Source organism: Triticum aestivum, chromosome 7D (genome assembly GCF_018294505.1).
Source record: "Triticum aestivum cultivar Chinese Spring chromosome 7D, IWGSC CS RefSeq v2.1, whole genome shotgun sequence".
NCBI classification, from domain to species: domain Eukaryota; kingdom Viridiplantae; phylum Streptophyta; class Magnoliopsida; order Poales; family Poaceae; genus Triticum; species Triticum aestivum.
The window spans coordinates 165,603,552-165,619,915 of NC_057814.1; the positions used below are offsets into that span (position 1 = coordinate 165,603,552).

At 47.3% G+C, this 16,364-nt stretch overlaps 1 pseudogene; it reads right to left on the reverse strand.

Annotated features, from left to right (window-relative positions):
• Positions 1 to 3,907: 3,907 nt before the first annotated feature.
• LOC123171008 (aspartyl protease family protein At5g10770-like) lies at positions 3,908 to 15,626 on the reverse strand (annotated as a pseudogene).
• Between the last annotated feature and the right edge of the window lie 738 nt (positions 15,627 to 16,364).

Below are 16,364 nucleotides of genomic sequence, written 5' to 3' on the forward strand. Positions count from 1 at the left end.
ATATAGCTCTAGTGCATCCATTGCATGGCAATCCCTACTCCTTGCATTAACATCAATCGATGGGCATCTCCATAGCTCATTGATTAGCCTCGTTGATGTGAGACTTTCTCCCTTTTTTGTCTTCTCGACATAACCCCCATCATTATATTCTATTCCACCCATAGTGCTATATGCATGGCTCACGCTCATGTATTGCGTGAAGGTTGAAAAAGTTTGAGATTACTAAAGTATGAAACAATTGCTTGGCTTGTCATCGGGGTTGTGCATGATGAGAGCATTCTTGTGTGACGAAAATGGAGCATGACTAAACTATATGATTTTGTAGGGATGAACTTTCTTTGGCCATGTTATTTTGAGAGAACATAATTGCTTAGTTACTATGCTTGAAGTATTATTATTTTTATGTCAATATTAAACTTTTATCTTGAATCTTTCGGATCTGAATATTCATACCATAATTAAGAGGGTTACATTAAAAAATTATGCCAAGTAGCATTCCGCATCAAAAATTCTGTTTTTATCATTTACCTACTCGAGGACGAGCAGGAATTAAGCTTGGGGATGCTTGATACGTCTCCAACGTATCTATAATTTTGATTGCTTCATGCTATTTTATTATCTGTTTTGGATGTTTATGGGCTTTATTAAACACCTTTATATTATTTTTGGGACTAACCTATTAACCCAGAGCCCAGTGCCAGTTTCTAATTTTTCCCTTGTTTCAGTGTTTCGCAGAAAAGGAATACCAAACGGAGTCCAAACGGAATGAAACCTTCGGAAAAGTTATTTTTGGAAAGAAAGCAATACAGGAGACTTGGAGTGCATGTCAGGGGATCAACGAGGAGGGCACGAGGCAGGGGGCGCGCCCACCCCCCTGGGCACGCCCTCCACCCTCGTCGGCCCCTCGTGGCTCCCCTTACCGACTTCTTTCACCTATATATTCCCATATACCTTAAAACCTTCGGGGAACAGAAGAGATCGGGAGTTCCGCCGCCGCAAGCCTCTGTAGCCACCAAAACCCAATCGGGACCCTATTCCGGCACCCTGCCGGAGGGGGGATCCCTCACCGGTGGCCATCTTCATCATCCCGGCACTCTCCATAACGAGGAGGGAGTAGTTCACCCTCGGGGCTGAGGGTATGTACCAGTAGCTATGTGTTTGATCTCTCTCTCTCTCGTGTTCTTGAGGTGGTACGATCTTGATGTATCGCGAGCCTTGCTACTATAGTTGGATCTTATGATGTTTATCCCCCTCTACTCTCTTGTAATGGATTGAGTTTTCCCTTTGAAGTTATCTTATCGGATTGAGTCTTTAATGATTTGAGAACACTTGATGTATGTCTTGCGTGGGATAACCGTTGTGATAATGGGTTATTCTATTGATTCACTTGATGTATGTTTTGGTGATGAACTTGCGGGTTCCGCCCATGAACCTATGCATAGGGGTTGGCACACGTTTTCGTCTTGAATCTCCGGTAGAAACTTTGGGGCACTCTTTGAAGTTCTATGTGTTGGTTGAATAGATGAATCTGAGATTGTGTGATGCATATTGTATAATCATACCCACGGATACTTGAGGTGACATTGGAGTATCTAGGTGACATTAGGGTTTTGGTTGATGTGTGTCTTAAGGTGTTATTTTACTACGAACTCTAGGGCTGTTTGTGACACTTATAGGAATAGCCCAATGGATTGATCGGAAAGAAAACTTTGAGGTGGTTTCGTACCCTACCATAATCTCTTCGTTTGTTCTCTGCTATTAGTGACTTTGGAGTGACTCTTTGTTGCATGTTGAGGGATAGTTATATGACCCAATTATGTTATTATTGTTGAGAGAACTTGCACTAGTGAAAGTATGAACCCTAGGCCTTGTTTCCTAGCATTGCAATACCATTTACGCTCACTTTTACCACTTGTTACCTTGCTGTTTTTATATTTTCAGATTACAAAAACCTATATCTACCATCCATATTGCACTTGTATCACCATCTCTTTGCCGAACTAGTGTACCTATACAATTTACCATTGTATTGGGTGTGTTGGGGATACAAGAGACTCTTTGTTATTTGGTTGCAGGGTTGTTTGAGAGAGACCATCTTCATCCTACGCCTCCCACGGATTGATAAACCTTAGGTCATCCACTTGAGGGAAATTTGCTACTGTCCTACAAACCTCTGCACTTGGAGGCCCAACAACGTCTACAAGAAGAAGGTTGTGTAGTAGACATCACCTTGCACTATCCTCTAAGAATGATTCTCCTCGTGGCCAAGTCCTTAACCAAGAAAAAATAAGGATAGAACTCTATGAGAACATGATTGTCAAGAGTGAATCGGTGAACAGAAAGAAGATTTATGGATGATTGAGGGACATGTAATATGTTTTTTAGATGCAAATCTCTAATGGGGTTTTTAACAATTGAACTACCAACATGTGTAATTGCTATACCAGATCCACTTGCCGTGTGAACTTGATCACCTCCATTGTACTTCTCTCTCATTGTCAGCTTGTCGAGCTCACCGGTGATATGATTTGTGGCGCCGGACTCAGCGTACCAGTTGGTATCTACGCCATAGGTTGCTGCATGTACTGCTTTTTCTTCTTGATCACCATCTTCATAGTGCCACCAGCATGCTCGCGCGCCCCCTGGATGATGTTTGAGACAGATCTGGCACTCGGGGTAATCACGCTGCGGCTGCTGGTCACGTTGCTGCTGCTGTTGTTGATGACGAGGGCGGCCTCTGTAGCCACCGCCACCACCAGCAGGAGAAGGGGGGCGGTCTCCACGGCCACGGCCCCTTCCACCTCGCCCGCGGTAAGATTTTCCACGAGCTTGAGGGCGACCTCTGTAGGCCGCGTTTGCTGATGTATGGAAGCCGCCTGAAGAGGAATCACCCAACATCTCCATCCTTTGGTCAAAGGCAGAGATTTGGGCGAAGAGGTCGTCGGGTGTGATCATGTTCTTGATGGCGCCGATGGCCGCAACTACAGCATCGTAGTCACGGTCAAGTCCCGCAAGGATGTAATCTACCATCTCAGGATCTGACACAGGACGACCAGCGGCTGCTAGTTTGTCTCCAAGGCTTTTCATCTTCGCCATGTAGGCAGTGCTGGACGTGCTGCCCTTCTTGGTGTTGGTGATCGCGATCCTCAGATTTGTAATCCGGGACTGCGATTGGGAGGCGAAGAGCGTCGTCACCGTGGTCCACAGCTCGAAGGTGGACTCCTTCCCCACAACCCGTGCAAGGATTCCTGGAGACATAGAGTTTAGTAAATATGACAAAACCTGCTGGTCTTTAGCGATCCAGGGTCCATATAGGGGATTTGGCGCCGCGGCAGTGGTTTTATCTGCCTGTGTGATCTCCACGGTCTTGGGTGGAGCGGCGTCGGTGTTGTCCAGGAGCCCGGTCACCTGCGCACCTCGTAGAGCCGGGAGCACTTGCGCCTTCCAGAGGATGTAGTTCCCCCTCGCAAGCTTCTCAGACGGCGGCGCACCAAGGTTGAGGGCGACAGCCGTAGACGAAGACATGGTGGCGATGTTGATGTGATTTTAGGGTTTTGTGGTGTGGCTAGATGTATAGGAAGAGGTAGCTCTGATTACCATGTAAGAATCGGAAGCGTTCCTACTCCTCGATGAGGAGCCGCGTTTGGTTTATATTGATATGGGCAGAACAGCCGTGCCTTGGCTTACAAGTTGGAGAGACCAGATCGCTAAGGATGCAGGTCGTTACAAGACGTACCAGATGTTTCCTGGATAGCTACGGGAGAGAGGGAGAGAGAGATATATGTTGGTTGAGATTACAAAGTAAAAATAAACATAAATTCTAAAAATTTCAAAATAATATAGTATGAAGGGACATCAGATGAGTGCCGCCATCGTGCTCGTTGATCCACCATCGTGTTCTCCTTTATCAGCAGCTGCCGCGGACGAACCCGACTTTCCCTCCGTGCAAGTCGTACACCACCTCGTCGCCGCCTGCGCCAATGTCCCGATAACGGCGACGGGCGCCTCGGAGCCTGCCGCGTAGGCCGGCGCCGCGGCGAACGCGAGGCACGCCATGGCGAAGATGTTGTGGCGTTCCTCGAGGTAGAACACGTGCTCGTTGTCAAGGTACATGCTCGCCCCGCCGTCGAACTCGAGCGTTATCGCCGGCAGCAAAACCGAGCGCAGGCCGGCGAAGTCGTAGCACGTGTCGAGCTCCCCCACCGGCCGCGCGCGGCGGTGGCGGTACCGCCCCATCTGCCCGACGAACGCGTCGCGGAGGGCCGCGTATACGTCCGGCCTCAGGTAGGTGAAGGTCGTGCGGAGCGCGATCAGCGAGTCGCCGGCGAGCCCCGCGGGAGGGACCGGGATGTCCTTCCCACCGACGCTTATTGCGGTGAGCTGGACCAAGTACAGGTTGGGGCGGGCGGGGCTGGTCCGCAGGGTGGCCTAGCTCACGAAGCGGCCCGAGAGCTCCGGCTGGGCGGCGGCGATGGAGAGGACGCCGTGTGAGGTCATGTCCGACGGCAGGCAGTACGAGAAGGCCACCGTGTCCGGAGAGAAAGGCGCTCGTGACGCCAGGGAGTGGATATCCCGGCTGAAGGAAATATGCCCTAGAGGCAATAATAAAGTTATTATTTATTTCCTCATATCATGATAAATGTTTATTATTCATGCTAGAATTGTATTAACCGGAAACATAATACTTGTGTGAATACATAGACAAACAGAGTGTCACTAGTATGCCTCTACTTGACTAGCTCGTTGATCAAAGATGGTTATGTTTCCTAGCCATAGACATGAGTTGCCATTTGATTAACGGGATCACATCATTAGGATAATGATGTGTTTGACTTGTCCCATTCCGTTAGCTTAGCACTCGATCGTTTAGTATGTTGCTATTGCTTTCTTCATGACTTATACATGTTCCTATGACTATGAGATTATGCAACTCCCGTTTACCGGAGGAACACTTTGTGTGCTACCAAACGTCACAACGTAACTGGGTGATTATAAAGGTGCTCTACAGGTGTCTCCGAAGGTACTTGTTGGGTTGGCGTATTTCGAGATTAGGATTTGTCACTCCGATTGTAGGAGAGGTATCTCTGGGCCCTCTCGGTAATGCACACCACTTAAGCCTTGCAAGCATTGCAACTAATGAGTTAGTTGTGGGATGATGTATTACGGAACGAGTAAAGAGACTTGCCGGTAACGAGATTGAACTAGGTATTGAGATACCGACGATCGAATCTCGGGCAAGTAACATACCGATGGCAAAGGGAACAACGTATGTTGTTATGCGGTCTGACCGATAAAGATCTTCGTAGAATATGTGGGAGCCAATATGAGCATCCAGGTTCCACTATTGGTTATTGACCAGAGACGTGTCTCGGTCATGTCCACATAGTTCTCGAACCCGTAGGGTCCGCACGCTTAACGTTTCGATGACAGTTATATTATGAGTTTATATGTTTTGATGTACCGAAGGTTGTTCGGAGTCCCGGATGTGATCACGGACATGACGAGGAGTCTCGAAATGGTCGAGACATGAAGGTTGATATATTGGAAGCCTATATTTGGATATCGGAAGTTTTCCAGGTGAAATCGGGATTTTACCGGAGTACCGAGGGGTTACCGGAACCCCCCGGGGGCTTAATGGGCCATAGTGGGCCTTTGTGGAGAAGAGGAGAGGCGGCCAGGGCAGGACCCCGCGCCCCTCCCCCCTAGTCCGAATAGTACAAGGAGAGGGGGTCGGCGCCCCCCTTTCCTTCCTCTCCTCCACCTCTTTCCCCTCCACTCCTAATCCAACTAGGAAAAGGGAGGGAGTCCTACTGCCGGTGGGAGTAGGACTCCACCTGGCGCGCCCCTCCTGGCCGGCCGCACCTCCCCCTTGCTCCTTTATATACGGGGGCAGGGGGCACCCTAGAGACACAACAATTGATCATTTGATCTTTTAGCCGTGTGCGGTGCCCCCTCCACCATAGTCCACATCGATAATACTGTAGCGGTGCTTAGGCGAAGCCCTGCGTCGGTAGAACATCATCATCGTCACCACGCCATCGTGCTGACGAAACTCTCCCTCAACACTCGGCTGCATCGGAGTTTGAGGGACGTCATCGGGCTGAACGTGTGCTGAACTCGGAGGTGCCGTACGTTCGGTACTTGATCGGTCGGATCGTGAAGACGTACGACTACATCAACCGCGTTGTGCTAACGCTTCCGCTTTCGGTCTACGAGGGTACGTGGACAACACTCTCCCCTCTCGTTGCTATGCATCACCATGATCTTGCGTGTGCGTAGGATTTTTTTTGAAATTACTACGTTCCCCAGCAGTGGCATCCGAGCCAAGTTTTATGCGTAGATGTCATATGCACGAGTAGAACACAAGTGAGTTGTGGGCGATATAAGTCATACTGCTTACCAGCATGTCATACTTTGGTTCGCGGTATTGTTGGATGAAGCGGCCCGGACCAACATTATGCGTACGCTTACGCGAGACTGGTTCTATCGACGTGCTTTGCACACAGGTGGCTGGCGGGTGTCAGTTTCTCCAACTTTAGTTGAAACGAGTGTGGCTACGCCCGGTCCTTGCGAAGGTTAAAACAGCACCAACTTGACAAACTATCGTTGTGGTTTTGATGCGTAGGTAAGAACGGTTCTTGCTAAGCCCGTAGCAGCCACGTAAAATTTGCAACAACAAAGTAGAGGACGTCTAACTTGTTTTTGCAGGGCATGTTGTGATGTGATATGGTCAAGACATGATGCTAAATTTTATTGTATGAGATGATCATGTTTTGTAACCGAGTTATCGGCAACTGGCAGGAGCCATATGGTTGTCGCTTTATTGTATGCAATGCAATCGCCCTGTAATGCTTTACTTTATCACTAAGCGGTAGCGATAGTCGTAGAAGCATAAGATTGGAGAGACGACAACGATGCTACGATGAAGATCAAGGTGTCGCGCTGGTGACGATGGTGATCATGACGGTGCTTCGGAGATGGAGATCACAAGCACAAGAATGATGGCCATATCATATCACTTATATTGATTGCATGTGATGTTTATATTTTATGCATCTTATCTTGCTTTGATTGACGGTAGCATTATAAGATGATCCCTCACTAAATTATCAAAGTATAAGTGTTCTCCCTGAGTATGCACCGTTGCGAAAGTTCTTCGTGCTGAGACACCACGTGATGATCGGGTGTGATAGGCTCTACGTTCAAATACAACGGGTGCAAAACAATTGCACACGCGGAATACTCAGGTTAAGCTTGACGAGCCTAGCATATAATAGATATGGCCTCAGAACACGGAGACCGAAAGGTCGAGCGTGAATCATATAGTAGATATGATCAACATAGTGATGTTCACCGTTGAAACTACTCCATCTCACGTGATGATCGGACATGGTTTAGTTGATATGGATCACGTGATCACTTAGAGGATTAGAGGGATGTCTATCTAAGTGGGAGTTCTTAAGTAATATGATTAATTGAACTTAAATTTATCATGAACTTAGTACCTGATAGTATCTTGCTTGTCTATGTTGATTGTAGATAGATGGCCCGTGCTGTTGTTCCGTTGAATTTTAATGCGTTCTTTGAGAAACAAAGTTGAAAGATGATGGTAGCAATTACACGGACTGGGTCCGTAACTTGAGGATTATCCTCATTGCTGCACAGAAGAATTACGTCCTGGAAGCACCGCTAGGTGTACCACCTGCGCCAGCAACTGCAGACATTGTGAATGCCTGGCAGTCACGTGTTGATGACTACTCGATAGTTCAGTGTGCCATGCTTTACGGCTTAGAACCGGGACTTCAACGACGTTTTGAACGTCATGGAGCATATGAGATGTTCCAGGAGTTGAAGTTAATATTTCAAGCAAATGCCCGATTGAGAGATATGAAGTCTCCAATAAGTTCTACAGCTGCAAGATGGAGGAGAATAGTTCTGTCAGTGAGCATATACTCAAGATGTCTGGGTACTGCAATCACTTGATTCAACTGGGAGTTAATCTTCCGGATGATAGCGTCATTGACAGAATTCTCCAATCACTGCCACCAAGCTACAAGAGCTTCGTGATGAACTATAACATGCAAGGGATGGATAAGACGATTCCCGAGCTCTTCGCAATGCTAAAGGCTGCAGAGGTAGAAATCAAAAAGGAGCATCAAGTGTTGATGGTCAATAAGACCACCAGTTTCAAGAAAAAGGGCAAAGGGAAGAAGAAGGGGAACTTCAAGAAGAACAGCAAGCAAGTTGCTGTTCAGGAGAAGAAACCCAAGTCTGGACCTAAGCCTGAGACTGAGTGCTTCTACTGCAAGCAGACTGGTCACTGGAAGCGGAACTGCCCCAAGTATTTGGCGGATAAGAAGGATGGCAAGGTGAACAAAGGTATATGTGATATACATGTTATTGATGTGTACCTTACTAATGCTCACAGTAGCACCTGGGTATTTGATACTGGTTCTGTTGCTAATATTTGCAACTTGAAACAGGGGCTACAGATTAAACGAAGATTGGCTAAGGACAAGGTGACGATGCGCGTGGGAAATGGTTCCAAAGTCGATGTGATCGCGGTCGGCACGCTACCTCTACATCTACCTTCGGGATTAGTTTTAGACATAAATAATTATTATTTGGTGCCAGCGTTAAGCATGAACATTATATCTGGATCTTGTTTGATGCGAGACGGTTATTCATTTAAATCAGAGAATAATGGTTGTTCTATTTATATGAGTAATATCTTTTATGGTCATGCACCCTTGAAGAGTGGTCTATTTTTGTTGAATCTCGATAGTAGTGATACACATATTCATAATATTAAAGCCAAAAGATCCAGAGTTGATAATGATAGTGCAACTTATTTGTGGCACTGCCGTTTAGGTCATATCGGTGTAAAGCGCATGAAGAAACTCCATACTGATGGACTTTTGGAACCACTTGATTATGAATCACTTGGTACTTGCGAACCGTGCCTCATGGGCAAGATGACTAAAACGCCGTTCTCCGGAACTATGGAGAGAGCAACAGATTTGTTGGAAATCATACATACAGATGTATGTGGTCCGATGAATGTTGAGGCTCGTGGCGGATATCGTTATTTTCTCACCTTCACAGATGATTTAAGCAGATATGGGTATATCTACTTAATGAAACATAAGTCTGAAACATTTGAAAAGTTCAAAGAATTTCAGAGTGAATTTGAAAATCATCGTAACAAGAAAATAAAGTTTCTACGATCTGATCGTGGAGGAGAATATTTGAGTTATGAGTTTGGTCTTCATTTGAAACAATGCGGAATAGTTTCGCAACTCACGCCACCCGGAACACCACAGCGTAATGGTGTGTCCGAACGTCGTAATTGTACTCTACTAGATATGGTGCGATCTATGATGTCTCTTACTGATTTAGCGCTATCATTTTGGGGTTATGCTTTAGATACGGCCGCATTCACGTTAAATAGGGCACCATCAAAATCCGTTGAGACGACGCCTTATGAACTGTGGTTTGGCAAGAAACCAAAGTTGTCGTTTCTTAAAGTTTGGGGCTGCGATGCTTATGCGAAAAAACTTCAACCTGATAAGCTCGAACCCAAATCGGAGAAATGTGTCTTCATAGGATACCCAAAGGAGACTGTTGGGTACACCTTCTATCACAGATCCGAAGGCAAGACTTTGTTGCTAAATTCAGAATCTTTCTGGAGAAGGAGTTTCTCTCGAAAGAAGTGAGTGGGAGGAAAGTAGAAATTCATGAGGTAATTGTACCTGCTCCCTTATTGGAAAGTAGTTCATCGCAGAAACTGGTTTCTGCGACGCCTACACCAATTAGTGAGGAAGTTAATGATGATGATCATGGAACTTTAGATCAAGTTGTTACTGAACCTCGTAGGTCAACCAGAGTAAGATCCGCACCAGAGTGGTACGGTAATCCTGTTCTGGAGGTTATGCTACTAAACCATGACGAACCTACGAACTATGAAGAAGCGATGGTGAGCCCAGATTCCGCGAAATGGCTTGAGCCCATGAAATATGAGATGGGATCCATGTATGAGAACAAAGTGTGGACTTTGGTTGACTTGCCCGATGATCGGCAAGATATTGAGAATAAATGGATCTTCAAGAAGAAGACTGACGCTGACGGTAATGTTACTGTCTATAAAGCTCGACTTGTTGCAAAAGGTTTTTGACACGTTCAAGGGATTGACTACGATGAGACCTTCTCACCCGTAGCGATGCTTAAGGCTGTCCGAATCATGTTAGCAATTGCCGCATTTTATGATTATGAAATTTGGCAAATGGATGTCAAAACTGCATTCCTGAATGGATTTCTGGAAGAAGAGTTGTATATGATGCAACCAGAAGGTTTTGTCGATCCAAAGGGAGCTAACAAAGTGTGCAAGCTTCAGCGATCCATTTATGGACTGGTGCAAGCCTCTCGGAGTTGGAATAAACGCTTTGATAGTGTGATCAAAGCATTTGGTTTTGTACAGACTTTTGGAGAAGCCTGTATTTACAAGAAAGTGAGTGGGAGCTCTGTAGCATTTCTAATATTATATGTGGATGACATATTGCTGATTGGAAATGATATAGAATTTCTGAATAGCATAAAGGGATACTTGATAAGAGTTTTTCAATGAAAGACCTCGGTGAAGCTGCATATATATTGGGCATCAAGATCTATAGAGATAGATCAAGACACTTAATTGGACTTTCACAAAGCACATACCTTGACAAAGTTTTGAAGAAGTTCAGAATGGATCAAGCAAAGAAAGGATTCTTGCCTGTGTTACAAGGTGTGAAGTTGAGTAAGACTCAATGCCCGACCACTGAAGAAGATAGAGAGAAAATGAAAGATGTTCCCTATGCTTCAGCCATAGGCTCTATCATGTATGCAATGCTGTGTACCAGACCTGATGTGTGTCTTGCTATAAGTCTAGCAGGGAGGTACCAAAGTAATCCAGGAGTGGATCACTGGACATCGGTCAAGAACATCCTGAAATACCTGAAAAGGACTAAGGATATGTTTCTCGTTTATGGAGGTGAAAAAGAGCTCATCGTAAATGGTTACGTTGATGCAAGCTTTGACACTGATCCGGACAATTCTAAATCGCAAACCGGATACGTGTTTACATTAAACGGTGGAGCTGTCAGTTGGTGCAGTTCTAAACAAAGCGTCGTGGCGGGATCTACGTGTGAAGCGGAGTACATAGCTGCTTCGGAAGCAGCAAATGAAGGAGTCTGGATGAAGGAGTTCATATCCGATCTAGGTGTCATACCTAGTGCATCGGGTCCAATGAAAATCTTTTGTGACAATACTGGTGCAATTGCCTTGGCGAAGGAATCCAGATTTCACAAGAGAACCAAGCACATCAAGAGACGCTTCAATTCCATCCGGGATTTAGTCCAGGTGGAAGACATATAGATTTGCAAGATACATACGGATCTGAATGTTGCAGACCCGTTGACTAAGCCTCTTCCACGAGCAAAACATGATTAGCACCAAGGCTCCATGGGTGTTAGAATCATTACTGTGTAATCTAGATTATTGACTCTAGTGCAAGTGGGAGACTGAAGGAAATATGCCCTAGAGGCAATAATAAAGTTATTATTTATTTCCTTATATCATGATAAATGTTTATTATTCATGCTAGAATTGTATTAACCGGAAACATAATACTTGTGTGAATACATAGACAAACAGAGTGTCACAAGTATGCCTCTACTTGACTAGCTCGTTGATCAAAGATGGTTATGTTTCCTAGCCATAGACATGAGTTGTCATTTGATTAACGGGGTCACATCATTAGGAGAATGATGTGTTTGACTTGACCCATTCCGTTAGCTTAGCACTCGATCGTTTAGTATGTTGCTATTGCTTTCTTCATGACTTATACATGTTCCTATGACTATGAGATTATGCAAATCCCGTTTACCGGAGGAACACTTTGTGTGCTACCAAACGTCACAACGTAACTGGGTGATTATAAAGGTGCTCTATAGGTGTCTCCGAAGGTACTTGTTGGGTTGGCGTATTTCGAGATTAGGATTTGTCACTCCGATTGTCGGAGAGGTATCTCTGGGCCCTCTCGGTAATGCACATAACTTAAGCCTTGCAAGCATTGCAACTAATGAGTTAGTTGTGGGATGATGTATTACGGAACAAGTAAAGAGACTTGCCGGTAACGAGATTGAACTAGGTATTGAGATACCAACGATCGAATCTCGGGCAAGTAACATACCGATGACAAAGGGAACAACGTATGTTGTTATGCGGTCTGATCGATAAAGATCTTCGTAGAATATGTGGGAGCATATATGAGCATCCAGGTTCCGCTATTGGTTATTGACCGGAGACGTGTCTCGGTCATGTCTACATAGTTCTCGAACCCGTAGGGTCCGCATGCTTAACGTTTCGATGACAGTTATATTATGAGTTTATATGTTATGATGTACCGAAGGTTGTTCGGAGTCCCGGATGTGATCACGGACATGATGAGGAGTCTTGAAATGGTCGAGACATGAAGATTGATATATTGGAAGCCTATATTTGGATATCGGAAGTGTTTCGGGTGAAATCGGGATTTTACCGGAGTACCAAGGGGTTACCGAAACCCCCCGGGGGCTTAATGGGCCATAGTGGGCCTTTGTGGAGAAGAGGAGAGGCAGCCAGGGCAGGGCCGCGCGCCCCTCTTCCTAGTTCGAATAGGACAAGGAGAGGCCCCCCCTTTCCTTCCTCTCCTCCACCTCTTTCCCCTCCACTCCTAATCCAACTAGGAAAAGGGAGAGAGTCCTACTCCCACCTAGCGCGCCCCTCCTGGCCGGCCGCACCTCCCCCCTTGCTCCTTTATATACGGGGGCAGGGGGACACCCTAGAGACATAACAATTGATCGTTTGATCTTTTAGCCGTGTGCGGTGCCCCCCTCCACCATAGTCCACCTCGATAATACTGTAGCGGTGCTTAGGCGAAGCCCTGCGTCGGTAGAACATCATCATCGTCACCACGCTGTCGTGCTGACGAAACTCTCCCTCAACACTCGGCTGGATCGGAGTTCGTGGGACGTCACCGGGCTGAACGTGTGCTGACTCGGAGGTGCCGTACGTTCGGTACTTATCGGTCGGATCGTGAAGACGTATGACTACATCAACCGCGTTGTGCTAACGCTTCTGCTTTCGGTCTACGAGGGTACGTGGACAACACTCTCCCCTCTCGTTGCTATGCATCACCATGATCTTGCGTGTGCATAGGAATTTTTTTTGAAATTACTACGTTCCCCAACACCGGGTGAGGTCGAGGACGCCGGACGGGGTGTCGTCGACCGTTCTGGAACTTCCGGCGTAGCCCATCTCCAGGTACGCGAACCTGAAGCCCTGCATGGTGGTCGACCCAGAGAGCGCGAGCATGTCCGTGACGACCGTGCCGTTGAGAACCACGGTGTCTACCCGCAAAAAAAAAGAGAACCACAGTGTCGTTCTTGCTGACGGAGAACGTGCAGCTGGGCCCGGAGCAAGCGCTGAGCGAGCAGTCCAGCGAGTTGCAGGGGATTTGGGCGAGCGTGGACGACCGGGACTGGTCGAACGTCTTGTCGCACGGTGCCCCGTCGGCGGCGCACGGCTTGTGTTAGATTAAATCCGAGGCATACCGTCGATCATCCGAGGACCAAGCAATCACACGAGCACGACACCGAGATTTGTTAACGAGGTTCAGCAATATGGCTACATCCCCGGGGCCTGACTATGGGCGCTCCTCCCCATGACACCGCTACAATACCGCACCCGGTCGTCCTGGACACCGGCACATGCCGCCGGCTTCCCCTGCGTTCCGGTGCTATTATGTTGGCATAGGTTACATCGTGTGTCTACCTCCGATATATATGAGAGGCCTAGGATACAAGTGTCCTACTAGGACACGACTCCACATCCTATGTAAACACAATACAACTTATAGTCTAACTGTAACCTATCTTGTACACTATATTCAACACAACTCTAACAAACTCCACCTTGGCGAATATTCTCCACCACCTTGGATTCGTCCATGCGTCAAACTTCCATGTACATTGAACTTGAGTTTATCCCATGAGCACCGCTGCTACTCCAAAGACTCCATATGACTCCACCTGCAACATGTAGTCCCTTCTTTTCTTGACCGCAGTCAACACTCGAGCAAAATTAAGTTCCTTGTTACTCTAGTTTGTGCTCCCAACTTCCAGAGTATCAGTCCAACGCCATCACACATTGATCACTGACCTGTGTGAAAGTGAACAACTCACATACTGGGTGTCACACATAAGAGTTACCTGAACTCAGCATCACCGCGCTCCTTTCTTGACCGCTTGTCTGAAACTTGAAAGAATTTCACCATTGCTTGTAGTTACCCCGAGTCAAATTCGCAGTTGTCTCACCACATGTATGACCACCAGAGCCCTGGCCTGTCTCCATGCCCTATGCGTACCGCACGGCTCGCCACTATTTCCGCGTCGAGCCTCCGCTGTCCCGGTTGAGTCTCAAGGGTCGCAAACCCACACCACTCAACCCCCACTACCGAGTACCACCGATCATCACCGACCGATGACGAGTTTCACGCTTCCATCAAACCACTGGCTCCAGTCCGAACTACGTGTCCCTCGCTTTTCCCCGCTGAATAGGCTTCGATTCTCTGGATCCTCACACCGTAGCCCCTCAATCCAGCTCCACCTTCAACATGACTCCATGGTAGATGATCAGTCCACCCTCGCGCCTCATCGACTTCAACCTCCGTGTATACACCACCTTGAATCGATCCCGCGCCATAGTCTTGTCGAAGCCACACAAGCCCTCGGGCCTGCGCCACGTGTTTCCACGCCCCAGAAGTCGGTCACTATCAGCATCATGCACCTATGTCGTCGTCGCCGACCCCACCACCGTTTTATGTACCAACCGACTTGCGTCAATCCGTCAGACTGTCTAGTCCAACTGCCCTATGTGTCTGACCCGAGCCGACTTTTCTGACTACAACCATCTGCAACTCCTTCACAACCATCATCGTCCATCTTAACTGGCTTGACACCCCGCAACGCCTTCAAGCATCCATGTTGTGCCAACATATTTTTCATCCTTGTCTGCCTTAACCCAAGGTTTTCAGTTCCGTTGAACTACTCCACCTCAAACCTAGTATCCGTTGACGCCATGGTTCTTTGTATGACTGATCCAATAAAAAAATAACCGACTCAACTCCATATGCTAGTAATTGCTGCCAGTGCCTTAGCTATTTCCAATGGACGTGTGGCACGGTGGAATTTTCCGTACACGAAGCTGCCTTGTTGCTGCACTAGTCCAGCTCGGAACGAGGAGAACGCATCTCCACCCGGGACTCGGTCCCTTTTCTTTTTGTCCAAACAAATCTCACACGCAGTACGTAATACAGAGATGTATGCTTCCTGCCTTCCCCTGCCGGACTCCAGCGCGTCCGCGTATACGCGTACCCGAGTAGCCGAACGCTCCACGGCTGCACGCACCTCCGGTCCGATCCGGTTCGTGCTACCACGCGCACATGCGCCTCGGTTGTACCTTGTACGCTCGCGCATCGCCGCAGGTCCCGCCTGCTGCAGTTTGCACACGTCTGACCACCGCACACTCGCCCGATCAATCTCGAGATCCATCGCCGCACGTCCAGCCTCGTGTGCGCACGAGCCGCTGATCTGATTTCTTTCGATTTTGTTGAGAACCACGCCTCTGACGGCTGCAATCTCAGATACTTCCTCCAAATCAATAATTCACAGCCTTCAAACAACCTAGCTCTGATACCACTTGTTAGAATAAATCTGAGGCATACCGTTGATCATCCAAGGACCAAGCAATCACACGAGCACGATACCGAGATTTGTTAACGAGGTTCACCGATATGGCTACATCCCGGGGCCTGACTAGGAAAAGGCTAATTAGTGGGGCACCTGTTTTGGCCATTAATGGCGCACTATAGGTGCGCCACTATTACCACGCCACTAGTAACAAATACTAATGGCGCACCTCTGGTGCGCCATTAGTATTGCAGGTAACAGTGGAGCACCTTGTAGTGCGCCATTACTATTGCTACAGGTGCGCCACTGGTAACTTTTTTTTTTTGATTTTTTTGATTTTTTTCTGAATTTTGAAGGCGGGAAAATAGTAGTGGCGCACCGTCTAACCCCCACCGTGCGCCATTGCTATTTTTGAATTTTGAATTTGGATCTAGATCGCGATTTTTTTGCCCTTTTCTTGCTTGTTTTTTTGCACGATATTTTTTCAAATTTTGTTCTCGTTTTTGGATCTTGTACGTTCTTTTGCCGAAGAGGAGTTCGCCGGAGAGGAGGGCTGAGGTCACCGGAGAGGAGCTCGCCTACATCGCCGGAGAGGAGGAG